This window comes from Chrysochloris asiatica, unplaced genomic scaffold, assembly GCF_000296735.1.
Source record: "Chrysochloris asiatica unplaced genomic scaffold, ChrAsi1.0 scaffold00035, whole genome shotgun sequence".
Lineage (NCBI taxonomy): Eukaryota > Metazoa > Chordata > Mammalia > Afrosoricida > Chrysochloridae > Chrysochloris > Chrysochloris asiatica.
The window spans coordinates 4,404,947-4,421,171 of NW_006408553.1; positions in this window are offsets into that span (position 1 = coordinate 4,404,947).

Genomic DNA, 16,225 nt, shown 5'->3' on the forward strand with positions numbered 1-16,225 from the left:
GGAGAAAAGATTGAAGTTGTCAAGGACTTCATTCTTCTTGGATCAACTATCGACACTCATGGAAGCAGCAGTCAAGAGATCAAACTATATAATGCACAAGACCTTTTTAAAGTGTTGAAGAGCAAAGATGTCAGCTTGAGGATTAAGGTGCACCTGACCCAAGCCATGGTGTTTTCAATAACATCATATGCATGCAAAAGCTGGACAGTGAATAAGGAAGCCCGGAGAAGAATTGATGCCTTTGAGTTACGGTGTTGGAGGAGAATATTGAAAGTGCCATGGGCTGCCAAAAGAACCAATAGATCCGTTTTGGAAGGAGTGCAGCCAGAGTGCTCCTTAGAAGCCAAGATGGCCAAACTTTGTCTCTCATACTTTGGACATATTGTCAGGAGGGAGCAATCGCTGGAGAAGGATATCATGATTGGTAAGATGGAGGAGGGTCAAAGGAAAAGAGGAAGACCCCCAACGAGATTAGCCAAGTGGCAGCATGGATGGACTTAAGCATAGCAACAATACTGAGGTTGGTCCAGGATCGGGCAGTTTTTCATTCTGCTGTGCATGAAGGTTGCTATGGGTCGGTACCGACTCGATGGCACCTAACAACAACAACATGTGCCAGAATGGATTCCACAACAACTACTAAGATAGAGTGGACCTGAATTTGTATGGCCTTACTAGTTAGGGGACCTGGGACAAGACATCTATAATCTAAGCCTCCTTTTCTCAGTTACCAAGTAGGGGTAATAATATCTTGCAGAATTATTATTATGATGACAATTTATGTAAAGTTTCTGGGCCATTGTAAATTGTCAATAAATGTCATTTCAAAAGAGATGTTTCCTGTTTCTTATCAGCAAGGCTACTTATTATTTTTTCTCCCTGAACTCAAAATGTTTTAAAATTTGACTTACAAGCTGTTCACATTTACTAAACAGTCATTCTTTTTAAAAATAATTGAAGATAGGATTGTTGGAGATTCTGATCAGCATAAAATAACCAGTATTAACACTACTGAGCTGCTACGATATTAAGCAAATCAAATAAATGCTGAAATTTCATTTTGCCAGCATGCGTTTCATGTTTTAAAGATACAATTTTGTTAGGATTTTGAAATATTGAAAATAACAAGGACACTCATTTCTGCTATTCTAACCCCCAGGGATCTAGGCACCCAACTTAAGTACTCACAGTTGTGCTTAAATTCAGTGTCAGACTATACAATCAAAACTGGTAACAGGAAGAGAGAGAAGTACCCACCAGTGAGAGGCAGGAGCCCCTAAGAGAGGCATGGTCTATGGAATACCATAACTCCTCCAAAACTCTCCCCACAAACCCTCCTTTTTCTGGTGTGGAAACAGAGAAACGCTAAAATATGCAAGACATTGGATTGTTTTTATTAAGTGTTGTCAAATCAGTTCTGACTCAGCGACCCTGTATAGGGTTTGGTAACATAGTGGATTATGAGCTGGGCTGCTAACTCCAAGGTCAGCAGTTCAAATCTACCAATCACTTCTGGGGAGAAAGATGAGGTTTTTTGCTCCCATTGAGATTTCTAGCCTTAGAAACTCTACACAAGGCCCCTATGAGATGGAACCAACTCAACAGCACATACCACTAAATCTTTATGGGAGCAGAAAGCCTCATCTTTCTCCCGAGGAGCTGCTGGTGGGTTCAAACAACCAATCTTGTGGTTAGAAGTTTAGCATTTATCCTATAGAGTCACAGAGCTCCCAGGATGTTACATAATGAAAGTCAAAAGAAATGAAAAAGGAGGCTGAAGTTCTATCATCTACTCTTTCTTATATGCAGTTCATCCTTACTATTTATGAAATATGGAAAAGCCCAAATTATGGAATATTACTTAATTTTTATTAAAAAGTGAATATTTATTTAAAATAAGAAAAATCTCAATAAATACAAATTTTTTAAATGACAAATTCTACAAGTATCACTAAATCCAGAAAAAAAATCACATAATATTTTCACTAACTCCCTATATAGTAGTATTATTAACTTTCTGAAATAACCTCCATCATCTATTTTTCCCACATTTTTTCACTACATACTCTTTGGAATGATTTTTTTAGCAGTTTTATTTAGTTACAATTCACACACTTGCAGTTTCTCCATTTAAAGTGTACAATTCTGTGATTTGACTATGTCCACAAAGTTGTGCATTTATCACCATAATCAAATTTTAAATATTTTATCATCACAAAAAGAAATTCTGTATCTAATAGTTGTCACCTCAACCTCCTCATGCCCTCATACCCTAGTCCCCGTTGTTGTTATGTGCTGTCGAGCCAATTCCGAGTCATAGCAAACCTGGATCGGGTTTCTGAGGAGTGACTGGTGAGCTTGAACCACTGACCTTGTAGTTCAAACTGATCCCGCAGTCCAGCGCATTAACCCGCAGTGCCACACTAAGACTCTACCCCAGTCCCTAGTAACCACTATTTCATTTCTGTCTCTAGAGATTTTCTTATTCTGTTTATGCCATACAAATGGAATCATACATTATATAGTTTTTTGTCACTGATTTCTTTGACATAACAATAGTTTCAAGGTTCGTCCATCCTTGTGGTAGTGCGTAGACCACATTTTACTGATCCATTTCATCAGTTGATGGACATTTTGGGATGCTTACACTTTTTTAGTTGTGAATATTGGTTCAAACACCGATTTTCATTTCATTTCTCTTGGGTACATACCTAGGAGTGAAATTTGCGGACCATCTGGCAATTATTTAATTTTTTGAGGAACTGCCAAATTGTTTTCTAAAGTGGCTACAATGTTACACATTTCCACCAACAGTGTAAGAGATTTCAAATTATCCACATCTTTAACAATACTTATCTGTGTTTTACTATAATCATTCACACAGTGGTTGTGAAGTGATGGGATAATTTTGCAACATCATTTTCTATAGGTAGGCTTTCTAGTGGGATGGAGTGAACTTTATATTTTTCATTATTGACATTTTAGAAATATACTTGCCTCACAAATCACTATTGATAATCAGATGCACTTTTAGTTTGTTGTCAAATTTGAGAAGACCTTTCAAGTTTCTTTCATATAGTTATATATGAATTTATATATATAATTTTGATTTTATATATGAATTATATATATAATTTTCTTAGAGAATGACTAATCTTAAATTTTCTCATTAAATTGAAACTTAGTAACTCATTTTTGCTAATATCTATTATAAGTTTTATAATCCCATAGATGTCAATTATTCCACATTGAAAAAACCAAAGATATTTAAAATATTTTTCCATAAGGTTCTACTGTTCACTGCTCTTTACTAATTACATTCTCAAACAATGCAAGTCTTAGAAGATGTTTTGAAGAAAAGAGTTTTATTTTAAATCTCTAAACAACTCTGGAGTCCTGGTGAGGTGTGGTAGGATAAGCACTGGACTTGCAAAGTCAGTTTGAACTGTAAGGTCGGTGGTTCAAATTTACCAGCTGTTCCTTGGAAACCCAGCACAGGGTCCCTATGAGTCAGAACTGATTTGAAGGCACTTAACGACAAAACAACTCCAATTTCAACAGTATTTTTCATTAGACGTTCATTACATACTTCAATGCATAGATAGAATGTTATATAAATCATATACTATCTGCATTGTTATACTAGAGAACAATGTGTCAGTCTTATTTATTTTGATAATTCTAGCTTTTATCACTATGCCTACTCCATTGTTGTTGTTAAGTACTGTCAAGTCAATTGCAACCCATAGTGACCCTGTAGGGAGTTTCCAAGGAGCAGCTAGTGAGCTTGAACTACTGACCTTGCAGTTCAAATGACTGCAGTCTGGTGCATTAGCCCACAGCACCACAAGGAACTAATTATTGTTGAATTGAAATTTTCCATTTTCTAAGGAAGATATAGTCACTCTACCTAAAATAATGTTGAACTTGAATTTCAGACGCCTAGGTTAAAGTCCTGGTGTGGCATTGTAGGACAAGCACCTGACTACTAATCACAAGGTTGGTGGTTCAAACCCACAAGCTGCTCCTTGGAAACCCTACACAGCTGGGGTGGGGAACATCTGGCCCGTGGTTCTGGCCCTGCCAAGGCAACTGCAAGTGGTATTCAAAATTCACAGGAGCTTTTCTTATAGCAACATAAATTGATAAAAGTGATGTTATAAATATCCACATGACCCCTGGCAGAAAAAAATGGTTCTCCACCCCTGTTACACAGGGTCACCAACAACTTAACAACAAGGGTGAAGCTGAAATAATATGTTTGAGACAAAATTCATCATGCATTGGCCTCATGGAATTCTACTGACTATTGAATGGATACTAAATGGATAAGAAGATGTGGAAAACCAGAAGCCAAAATGTGATTAGAGTGCTTAGGTGACCTAAAGAGCAGAGGGGTGGGGAAAGAAAGGGAGGAAGGGACTACTGTCCGCCTTGTGGTAAATGCACAAGGAATGTTAGGTCAGAGTATGGTCTGCTATAGGGTGGGCTCAACTGACCTTTTCCCTATGACTCAAATAAGTCAGGATGAGTCGATTAAAAAAAAAAAAAGATAATATACATGGATATGAAAGATCTTGCTGCTGTTAAGTGCCATCTAGTCAGTTCTAACTCATAGCAACCCTGTATAGGGTTTCTGAGGAGCAGCTGGTGAGCTTGAACCGCCGACCTTACGGTTCAAAGTAACTTTGCAGTCTGGCTTATTAACCTACAACACCACTTAGTCCATTTTATTATGCTGCCTATGAAAAAATTGGAGTCCTTGGGCAGCACAAATGGTTATGTACTCTCCCATTAACCAGAAGGAGTTCTGGTGTGGCACTGTAGGATAAGCATTGGACTGCTAACCACAAGGCTGGCAGTTCAAACCCATCAACCATTCCTTGGAAACCCTATACAAGGTTGCTATGAACCATAACCAACTTCATGGCACACAACAACAAAAAGAAGTAACCAAAAAGTTTGCTATTCAAATCCAACCCAAGACACCTCAAGAAGACAGGTTTGGACATCTACTTCTGAAACACAACAGCCTTGAAAACCCTGTAGATAATTTAACTTTACGCACATGGAATTGTCATGAGTTGGAATTGACTCAACAGCAACTAACAATACATGAATATTTCTCTATTTTATATTTTTTGTCTTCCTTTTTAATTTGGTAAATATATAGGTAACAAAACATTTGCTAATTCAAATATATTTGCATAAAATGTATTCATATTATTTTATTCATTGGTTTGAAAAATACTTATTGAATACCTACTATGTAGTACATGCAGTTTTGTTGACATTATTGTTGTTGCTAAGTGCTATGGAGTTTGTTTCAACTCATATCAACCCTGTATAGGGTTTCCAAGGCTTTTACGGGAGCAGAAAGCCTCATATTTCTTCCTACTGTTGTTGTTGTTAAGTGCCATCAAGTTGGTTCTGACCCATGTGACCCTGAATAGGGCTTCTGAGGCTGTAAATCTTTACGGGAGCAGAAAGCCTCATCTTTCTCCTGTGAAGCAGCTGGTAGTTTTGAACTACTGACCTTATGGTGCGCAGCCCGATTTGTGACCACTATGCTACCAGAGCTCCACGCAGCAAACAAAACATTATTGGCCTCATAGAACTTACAGTCTAATGAACTTGAGGAAACAGAAAATAAGATAAGTAAATACGTATCAGATGTTTATGGTAGTTAAGTGTTATTGAGTAAAATGAAATAGGGAAGGAGATAAGGAGTTGGAGGGAGGGGATGTTTGAAAGATAATCAGTGATTTCCCTCAGAAATTTGAATAAAATTGATCTGGGCTTTTAACTGCTCTTGGAGGATGTTGAGCAGATATATGATATGATATGAGCTATATTCTATGACTGTATATCATACTTTGGAAGCAGGGGGATTGAGTTAGGAGTCTACTACAATAATCCAGACAAGTAATAATGGTGGCTTGGGCCAGATTGGTAACAAAGAAGATGATAAGAAGTGTTCAAATTCTGGTCATATTTTAGAGGTTAAACTGACAGGATTTGTTGATGGATATATGTAGGGTTTATAAGAGTCAAGATTTATTCCAAGGGTTTTGGCCTGAACTTTTAGAAAGTTGAAGTTGTCATCAGCTGAGCTAGGTAAAACCCATAGGAGGAGCAGGATTGAGATGGGAGGATCAGGTCCTCACTTTTGAACATGCAAAGTTGGGGTGCCTTCTAAGCATCCAGCAGAAGTATTGAGCAAGCTGTTGGTTATATGAGACTAGAGGTCAGGAGAGAGGTTGGTGTTAGAGTTCTACATTTGGGAGTTAGAGAAGAGGTGGTATTCACAATCAGGAAACTGTGAGAGCACCAAAAGTAAAGAGCTAAGCTACAGAACCTAAGAAGTCTGGGAAATGAGTAAGAACCAGCAAAGGAGATGGAAAAGGAATGGCCAGTGAAGTAAGAGAAACACAAATAGATGCTCCTTCATGGAAGAATGTTAGGTAATGTTTATATAAACCATTTTCCTCTCTAAAGTGTTTAGCAGTTTTCTATTCGGCTTTCTCCCTGTAGCCCGCCGACCATCACTGTTCTTTCTATCAATGCGTTTCTGTTATTTTCATAGAGATGGAAGAGATAGCATTCCTTGACAGCAATTCTAGAAATTTTTACTTTGTCTCAAACTGTTTTTAATGTCTGGCTGGACATAACTAATTTTTTTTCTTTGCTAAAGTTTTTGCAAAAATAATTACTACTTGGTGTTGTTAAGTGCCATTGAATCAGTTTCCACTCATAGCAACCCTGTATAGGGTTTCTGAGGAGCGGCTGGTAGGTTTGAACCACTGACATTATAGTTCAAACTGACCTTGCAGTCTAGTAGTGCTTGTCCTATGGTGCCACACCAGGACTCCATCTATCACATTTGTTGTTGTTGTTAAGTGTTGTCAAGTAATTTCCGACCCATAGTGACCCTGTATAGGGTTTCCAAGGAGCAGCTGGTGACCTTGAACCACTGAACTTGTGGTTCAAACCAACTTTGCAGTCCAGTACATTAACGCACAGTGCCACAACAGGACTCCATCCATCACACTGTTGTTGTTGTGAAGTGCCGTCGAGTCAGTTCCGACCCATAGTGACTCTGTATAGGGTTTCCGAAGAGCAGCTGGTGAGCTTGAACTACCAACCTTGCAGTTCAAATGGCTTTGCAGTCTAACCCACAGCACCACACCAAGACATCCATCCCATTAGAGGTGAGTTAATTAAATGCTTGACCAAATGTAACAGGCTAATTTTTAAGTTGATCATTTTGTATGGTCTGTGGATAATGTTATAAATTTTGGCAGATAAAAGTTTCCCCACCCCTGGAGTGGGAAGATAAAGAAGGTGAGGTTCTCTGTTCCCTATTCCTCAGCCCTGGCTACTAGAGAGATACCTCCAGCCTCTTAAGTGCTCAAGTCTTCCTCTATAGCTTATCCTATTGAATAAACCCCAAGGAGACAGATTCCACACCAACTGTCTTGCATAGGATCACACATTCCTTGCCTCAGCAGCTATCTAATGCAAATGGATTCTAATCACACAACAACCATTCTGGTTCCCCTCCAAAGCAGTTGGTAAACCCTCTCTCTAGGTTTCCTAGGAAGAAGCCAGCCCCATCCATAGTCTCCATTACCTTCCCATCCTCAGTGTCTTCCAGCTGCAGGGAACACATTTAAAATTTCTCCAAGGGTGTCTATTTGAAGTCCTTTTATTAGACATGCGCTTAGGGAATAGCATCCTCACTCATCTCTCCCACAAATGGGGAGTAGAGCAAGCAACACCTCTGTCATCATCTCTCATTCTCTTCCTTATCTCAATAGTTTGATAACTTGGATCTGACTGAGGGTCCAAGACTGTGGCACAGGGTCTCAGGACCATTTCCTTAAAAATCTGCATAAAGGGTGGAGTTCTGTCTCATATTCGATTTGTTATCATCTATTGCATCAACACCTCAGTCAAACCTGAGGCAGGACGAGCCCCTATCATCCTTTTCTATCATCCTTTTATACTGCTTAGTTTGAGACAGCCATAATACTTTACTGGGTTAATGTGCCAGACTGCAAAGCCATTTGAACTGCAAGGTCGGCAGTTCAAGCTCACCAGCTACTCCTTGGAAACCCTATACAGGGTCGCTATGGGTCGGAACCAACTCGACGGCACTTAACAACAACAACATGAACATTTACATGTACATTATCTAATTGAACATACATAATTACCTCTAAAGTAGATTTATGTGTCTAAAGGTGATAATTCTGAGAGACTGAGAACTTTTTGGGCTGATATCATTAGGAAAAAAATGGTATCTACATCTAGTTTAACCCATAACAAAACACATCATGAATATTAAGACATTGCTATATTGAAACCTATTACTCACATCTGTGTTGTCCAATATGTGGCCATTGAAATTTAAATGAATTAAGATTAAATTAAAAATTCAGTTTCTCATTTTCATGAGTTGCATTTCAAGTGTACAATAACTATATGTGGTTAATAGTTATTGTTTTCACTAATGGCTCTATTCTATGATGATAGAGAACCTTTCTATCATTACAGAGAGTTCCATTGAAAAATCACCTTCATAGTATTTGGCAGATATCAAACTCCCTGCCACTGACTCGATGCTCACACATAGTGACTCAACAGGCCTCGAGGACACAGCAGAACTGCTTCAGAGAGTTTCTGAAGTTACAAACTTTATGCAAACAGAAGGCTTCATCTTTCTCCTGCAGAGCAGCTGGTGAATTTGAACCACTGACCTTTCAATTAACAGCCCAATGCTAAATTCACAGCATCATCAGTGTTCCTTGTTTGGCAGAAAAGAGGTATTAAAGTATGACAAACAAAAGTTTTGGTTCAAAGGTACCAGACAATTACAATGATTTATTGTTGCCAACGAGTCCAGGTATGGTGCTGTAGGAAAAGCACTGGACTGTTAATCATAAGGTCAGAGGTTCAAATCCTCCAGTCTCTCCTTGGAAACCCTATACAGGGTCGTTTTGAACCAACTCAGTGGCACATAACAGCAACATCATTCTTGCAAGAATGTAAGTCGTTTGATACAGAATTATGTACTGACTCAACCATTAATCTTTTTTTTTCTCCTTTTTATATAAGCATATAATAGCTGCTGCTGCTTTTCTGTTTCACTCTCAAAAATCTATCTGCATCCTCCTACTCCACCAGAAAAATATTTTTTCATCAAAATAATTGCTGAAAATATATTTCTGGGGAAATTTTTCCCTCAGATACCAAAAACACTTATTTTCAGAATTATTCAGGAAAGGAAATGGAATGATTTCAAAAGCAATATTTAGATTGAAGGGGGATTCCATATAACACTTTTTTTTTTCTGAAATAAGCATTCCAACTAAATTATTGTTCTTTTCCCAGGGTAGACATAATCTGTGTGTGTGTGGGGGGGGGAGGGGAAGGAGAAGACTTCTGTGTGTCTGCGTGTGTTCAATTGTAAAAGAACCGTCACAGTAACAGTGAGGGATGAAGGGAGACAGTGCAACAATCCCAGAGACCTCCAGAGGTTCTAAAGAGCAAGTCAGGAGACAGAAAAGAGCCCCAGCTTTCTCTCCAAGAGACCTTCATGTTCCTAGGTCTCCATTTCCTTATTTAGGAATAGGAAAGACTGGCCTTCCTGCTTACAAAATCCCAGCATTTGGGGATTAAAAGAGCTTTTATTAATAGCCATTTTATATTTTAACACTCTTCACAACCTGTTCTAGTAAGCCTTTCCTGACAATAATGAATCACCCAAAACGGAATCTCTAAATGTTCCAAACCATGACCTCAAGAAACTCAGACTAGACAGAGACAGAGGGCATAGACCACACCTTATTTAATTGTCTCTCCAGCACTGGTTCAGAGAAGATGCTCAACAAATGCTCATACTGAATGAATGAATGAGTGAATGAGTGAATTCTCTCATTATTCGTGGTGGGCAATAATAAGTTGCTTAACGAATACCTTTGATTTCAATGACTAATAAGCAAAGTTTTGGTAAAGTTTATCAACAAAGTATTTGGGAGGACTATGTATAGAACTCTCACTACAAAATACATATCTTATGAACTCAGACTTAAAAATCTCTACAAATATGTTTCTGAAAGGAGAGAGAACAATAACTTCTTTCCCCGTTTTTCATTAAAGACTCTCAAGTCTTTAGAGTCAACTGCTGGGTTATCTGCAAGAGGTAACCTGCAGATTCTAAGGGCTGAATTCTTACAGAGTGACTTCTTCTGCATCGCCTCACCTTGATATCCTGTGAGCTCTGCTAGTTGGTCTGTTGATTCTCATGTTGTTGTTGTTGTTGTTGTTGTTGTTGTTAAGTGCTGTCAAGTCGATTCTGACCCACAGCAACCCTGTTTAGGGTTTCCAAGGAGCAGCTGGTGAGCTTGAACCACCGACCTTGCAGTTCAAACGACTCTGCAGTCTGACGCATTAGCCCACAGCGACACACCAGAATCCACAGAAATCTTTTGCCCAAACGACAAGTAATTAAGTTGTTTAGTGCTGTCGAGTTGATTCCGACTCACAGGGACCCTGTTGGGTTTCCAAGGAGTAGCTGGTATGTTTGAACCTCCGACTTTGTGGTTAGCAGTTCAGTACTTGTTCTACAAATAATTGTTGTTATTTATTCCATCAAGTCAATTCTGACTCATAGTGAGCCTGTATAGGGTTTCTAAGGAGCTGCTGGTTAGTTTGAACCACCAACCTTGTATTTCAAATTGACCTTGTGGTCGAGTGCTCATCCTACAAGGTCACACCTTGTACAAATAACTAGGTATCACTAATAATCCTATTATTACATATTTTTAAACTGCAAGAAAATTCTGTTGTTTAAAAACCAAATATCCTGCAAACAGCAGATGACTCAGACTAAAAGCAACATTAGAGATTATCTTTTTTTTTTTTTTTTTTTTTAATTTTACAAGTGAGGAAACACTTTTAAAGGTTCTTGGCACAGGCAGCAAGGCGCTCTGGTAGCGTAGTGGTTACAAGTCGGACTGCTAACCTCAAGGCTAGCAGTTCGAAACTACCAGTGGCTCCGTGGGAGAAAGAAGAGGCTTTCTGCTCCCATAAAGATTTATAACCTCAGAAACCTTATCCAGGTTCGCTATGAGTCAGAACCGACTCCACAGCACATAACTAACAACAGGCAGCAAGACAGTTGTCTAAATACAACTATCATCATATTTTACTTTTAAAATGTCCTAATTGGACATGCCCCATAATCTGGCCTATTTTGGAGAAATAGTCACTTTCCTAAGGGAGTACTTTCTGTCCACTGCTTGCGAATGAAAATAGAATGCTCAGCCACTAGACACCTGAAGGGAGGAATCTAATGAGGAGTGTCAGCCTGACTATTTTACTCCAGTATTGTCTTTAGTTTTCCAAATGAAATGCATTTTCATTATAAAAAAGTCATAATTTAAGATTTATTAAACACTTAAGTCAACATTTCACCCCAATATTACGTTCACCTAAACACACACAGAGTAAGCCAGATATGGTTTATCTATCTATCCCTTATGTTCCTATGTTAAATATAATACTCAGACACAAACTAAAATTGAAATCCAAGTTAATTTATGTTGTCATTTAGACTATATGGCTCTCCCAATGAATTTTTAGAAGAAATATTAATATCTTGCCACTAAAGGATCTTCAAAATTAATGTTAGAATGTAAAATATGCCCATGTGATTTTTAAAGGGCTTCTGAAACTGTTGGTTAAGAAAGAGGGCTAGTTCAATGTTCTAAAACTTGTCACTTGATGAAAATGTCACAACTATTATAAATAAATAAAACAGCGATCTATTTTCATATCTACCTTGCTCAAAAAAATAAAACTTTTGTAATTTTAAAATTATGTGTGGTGCTGTATGTAGCATAATCACTGGACCACTAACTGCAATGTCAGCAATTCAAACCCACCAGCCTCTCCTTGGAAATACTCTACAGGGTTGCTAAGAGTTAAAACTGATGCAATGGCACTTAACAACAACAAAAATAGATTTCGTTTAAAAAAATCACCATTTTTAGTTATAAAAACGTTTTTATCTTTTCATTTTATCTCAGTGTGTGGTTTAGTATGGAAAGTGCCCATACTGGACATACTAGTTTAAACTGTCTACACTGTTAATACTGCTTCTAGTAAATGATTGATTCTACAATGGCTATTTGTAAAAGGGCATTTGTCTTTTCTCTTTTACTACCTTACTTGGTTTTCAAAGCTTACTTTATGGTGTCTCTACAAACCAGTGTTGCGCTTATATTTGCAAGGACTTATGAAGCTTAAAGGTAAAACATCAGGACAGATTGAACCCTTTCTCTTCCTGTCTCTGCTTTGTGCTCTCCCTTCTCTATCTGTTTCCTTTCTCCCCTCCTACTGTGTACATCCAGCCATTTCACCCTTGCCTTAATGACCTCCCTAGGAATCATTTTCGCATTTCTTTTTCCCTTGGCTCCCTCTTTCTTGCTTTCAGGTTCTTAGCTCCTATTCTCCTAGTGACAGCTGCATTCCCAAAAGTCTCAGACTCCTAAGTGACTGGGATGGGTCTCACACCACTGTCCAGGAACTGTATGGATTCCAGCGGCTTCTGAGCAGACATTTAGCTGATGGTCATAGAGTGTTGCTGGACAGCAAGAAAGAAAAATGAGGGAAATTATGAGAAGAATGCCATGCTCCTTAGAACCTAGATTGTTTTACTGCCTGCTTACTGATGGAGAGCTTCAATGACAGAAATAAATATTTAGAAAAATATGATTATAGACAGAACATTCTAGATAGTAAAGGAAGTGTATTTATGAAGTTAGAAAACAGTGAGCTACAGACTTAGGAAAGCCAGATGAAAAATCTTCAATGGAAAAGGATCGAAGGGGTCATGGAGGAAAATCTGGCAGAAACAGAATATAAAAGGTGATAGATGTTTTCCCCAGAGTGAGATTGTGGTTGTTGTTAAATTCTGTCGAGTCAGTTCTGACACATAGCTAGCTACCCTGTATAGGGTTTCTGAGGAGCAGCTGGTAGGTTTAAACTACCTTGCAATTAGCAGTCCAATGCTTACCGAGAGTTGAGATTAGTTCAGAGTAAAAATCTGAAATGAGAAAAATTGGATCCATGTAATACCGCCTAACCAATAATTGTTGTTGTTGTTAAGTGCTGTACAGTCCGTTCTGACCCACAGCAACCCTGTATAGGGTTTCCAAGGAGCGGCTGGTGAGTTTGAACCACAGACCTTACGGTTCAAACCAAACTTTCGGTCAAGTGTTTATAGTACAGCATCACACCAGGACTCCAATAACATTGTGTCATAATACAGTTCCCCCAAGCATCACATTATAGCAAGAATACAGTATAAAAAGACTTGCATAATTGAAATAGAGGTCCTACCCTATCCTTCCCCCACCCCCAGTCAAATAATCATATGGATTTGGAAATGATTTATTTCAACCTTACCCTCAAAGTAGTAAGTCCTTACACAAGAATTTTGACATGTGACCATCTAGTTTCTGGTTCATTGCTTCCAGAGACAGAAGTGAGTCATAGCTTTACAAAATCAGCGAATTCTACTTTCTAAAGTCTTTGGAAGAAAAATCCCCAATTAGTAAAGAGCAAATACCCATTCACTGCTTACTATTGATGAGTTGTAGACTTCAGTGTTTCGCTCAGTGCATTATCCCATAATCCCCGCACAGCTATGCTGCAGTCCCCATGAATGAGCTTGGTAAAGCTGCTTAACCTACAGATACAGTCTGGATTTAGGTCTGTTTGGTTCCAAAGCACTTGCTTCTAATGTCTGTGCATGAGGCCTTCATGTCACACTGAATTACACTTATCTCCCAGTGACTTCTACCCATTCACCCTAGTCTGGACCCCTGGAGACAAACTGTACTTAGTTCTTCTTCCATATAATAGCTTTTGAGATATTTGAAGATAATAACTATCTTGTTCTCTGCCTTTCCTCCTCTCCTCACAGTCAGACCTAACAGGTCCTTCAACTCTCCCCTTTTATGAGAGATTTTTGAGACTTCTTCCATTCTGTTTATTGTATTCTTGGTATGAGTGCCAAGGAGCAGACATAGATAGAAGAGACATGAACAGAGTAATAATCACAGATGAAGGTTTCACTTTTGGCTATGCATATTCAGAAAAGGGAAATATTTGGTTGCTAACAAATGTGAGAAATAACATCATAAATATTCAGTATTACTTATGTTTAAGAAGTCCTGGTGGCACAATGGTTAAGTGCTCACCTGCTGACTGAAAGGTCAGCAGTTAGAACGCACCTGGCATTCTGTGTCTGTAAAGACTGTTGCTATTATTAAGTGCCATCAAGTTAGTTCTGATTCATACTTACCCTGTATAGGGTTTCTGAGGAGCCATTGGTTTTTGAACTACCGACCCTGTGGTTCACAGTCCAGTGCTGATCTTACAGCACCACACCAGGAGCCTGTAAAGATTTTATATATATATATGAAACTCTGGAAGCATAGTGGTTACGAATTGGTCAGCAGTTCGAAACTACCAGCTGTTCCATGGGAGAAAGATGAGGCTTTCTGCTCCAGTAAAGATTTACAGCCTCGAAAACTCTGTATAGGATTGTTATGAGTCGGAACCAACTCCACAGCACATAACAACAACAACAACAATATATTTATATAATCCATAAAGATTATAGCCTAGAAAACCCCAGAGTGCAATTCTGCTCTATCCCATAGTCTCACTGTGAGTTGGAATTGACTTGATAGCACCTAACAACAACTAACTTAGAGTTCTTTTTATTACTAACACATAAACTAATTGGCATTCTAAACATATTATAACAGTAAATAAAAATAATTTATTGCCTAAACTAATTACATTTCAGAAGCTAAGAACAAATTTGATAGTTGTAACTATTTTTGTGCAGCTCTATTTACTACCATGGCAACCAATTAAAATAAGTTTGTTTAATTCATTCGTTTTTGGTAAAGCACACTATGCTTGGAGGAAGACTTACTGACAGACAACCTATGATATGCAGAGACATAACCTTTCTTGTTGAAAGTGAAAAGGACTTGAAGCACTTCAAGATAATGATCTAAGAGTAGAAACTTTAGTATGAATGGCACCTCAATACAAAGAAAACACAAATCTTCACAACTGAACCAATATGCAGCACCATGGTAACGGAGAAAAGACTGAAGTTAACTGGACTTCATTTTAATTGGATCCAGTCAACAACCTGCAGTCAAGAAATCAAAAAATGTATATTGTCTTGGGCAAATCAGCTGCAAAAAACTTTTTTTTTTTAATTGTTGAAGACCAAAACTGTTACTTTGAGAACTAACATGTGACTGACTGAAGCCATGGTATTTTCAGTGACTTAATATGCATGTGAAAGCTAAGCAATAAATAAGACCAAACCAAAGAAGAATTCATACCTTTTGCTGTTGGTGAAGAATACTGAAAGGACCATGGACTTTCCCAAGAACAAGCAAATCTGTCTTGGATGAAGTACAGCCAGAATGTTCCTTAGAATCAAGGATGGTGACACTTCATCTCAAGCACCTTGGACATATTATCAGAAGGGACCAGTTCCTGGTAAAGGACATCATGCTTGGTAGAAGGTCAGTGAGAAAGAGGAAGCTCCTCCTACTCAAATGAGATGGGTTGACACAGTGGCTGAAACAATGGGCTCAAGCATAGCAATAATTGTGAGGTTGGCACAGGACTGGCTAGTGTTTGGTTCTGTTATACATAGGGCCACTGAGTCAAAAACCGACTTGATAGAATCTAACAATAATAACAAAGTATTATGAAGCTGAAATGTGATAGTCCTGGTATGGGGCTGTAGAATAAGCATTCGACCACACAGTTGATTTGAGCAGCAAGGTTGGCTGCTCAAATGCATCAGCTGTTCCTCAAAAACCCTGTACAGGGTTGCTATGCACTGGAACCAACTTGACACTTAACAGCCCCAACAATGTTTTGTAGGGAGCACAGTGGCTCCATACAATAAACACTGGACTGAAAACCAGAAGGTCTGAGATTCAAGCCAATCAGCATACCCCAGGAGAAAGATGAGGTTTTCAGCTCTCACGAAGATTTAAAGTCTCAGAAACACTATACAGGGTCTCTGTGAGTCTGATCCAACTCAACAGCACTTAATAATGTTTTGTATGGAGTCCTGGTGTGGTGCTGTAGAATAACCACAAGGTTGGTG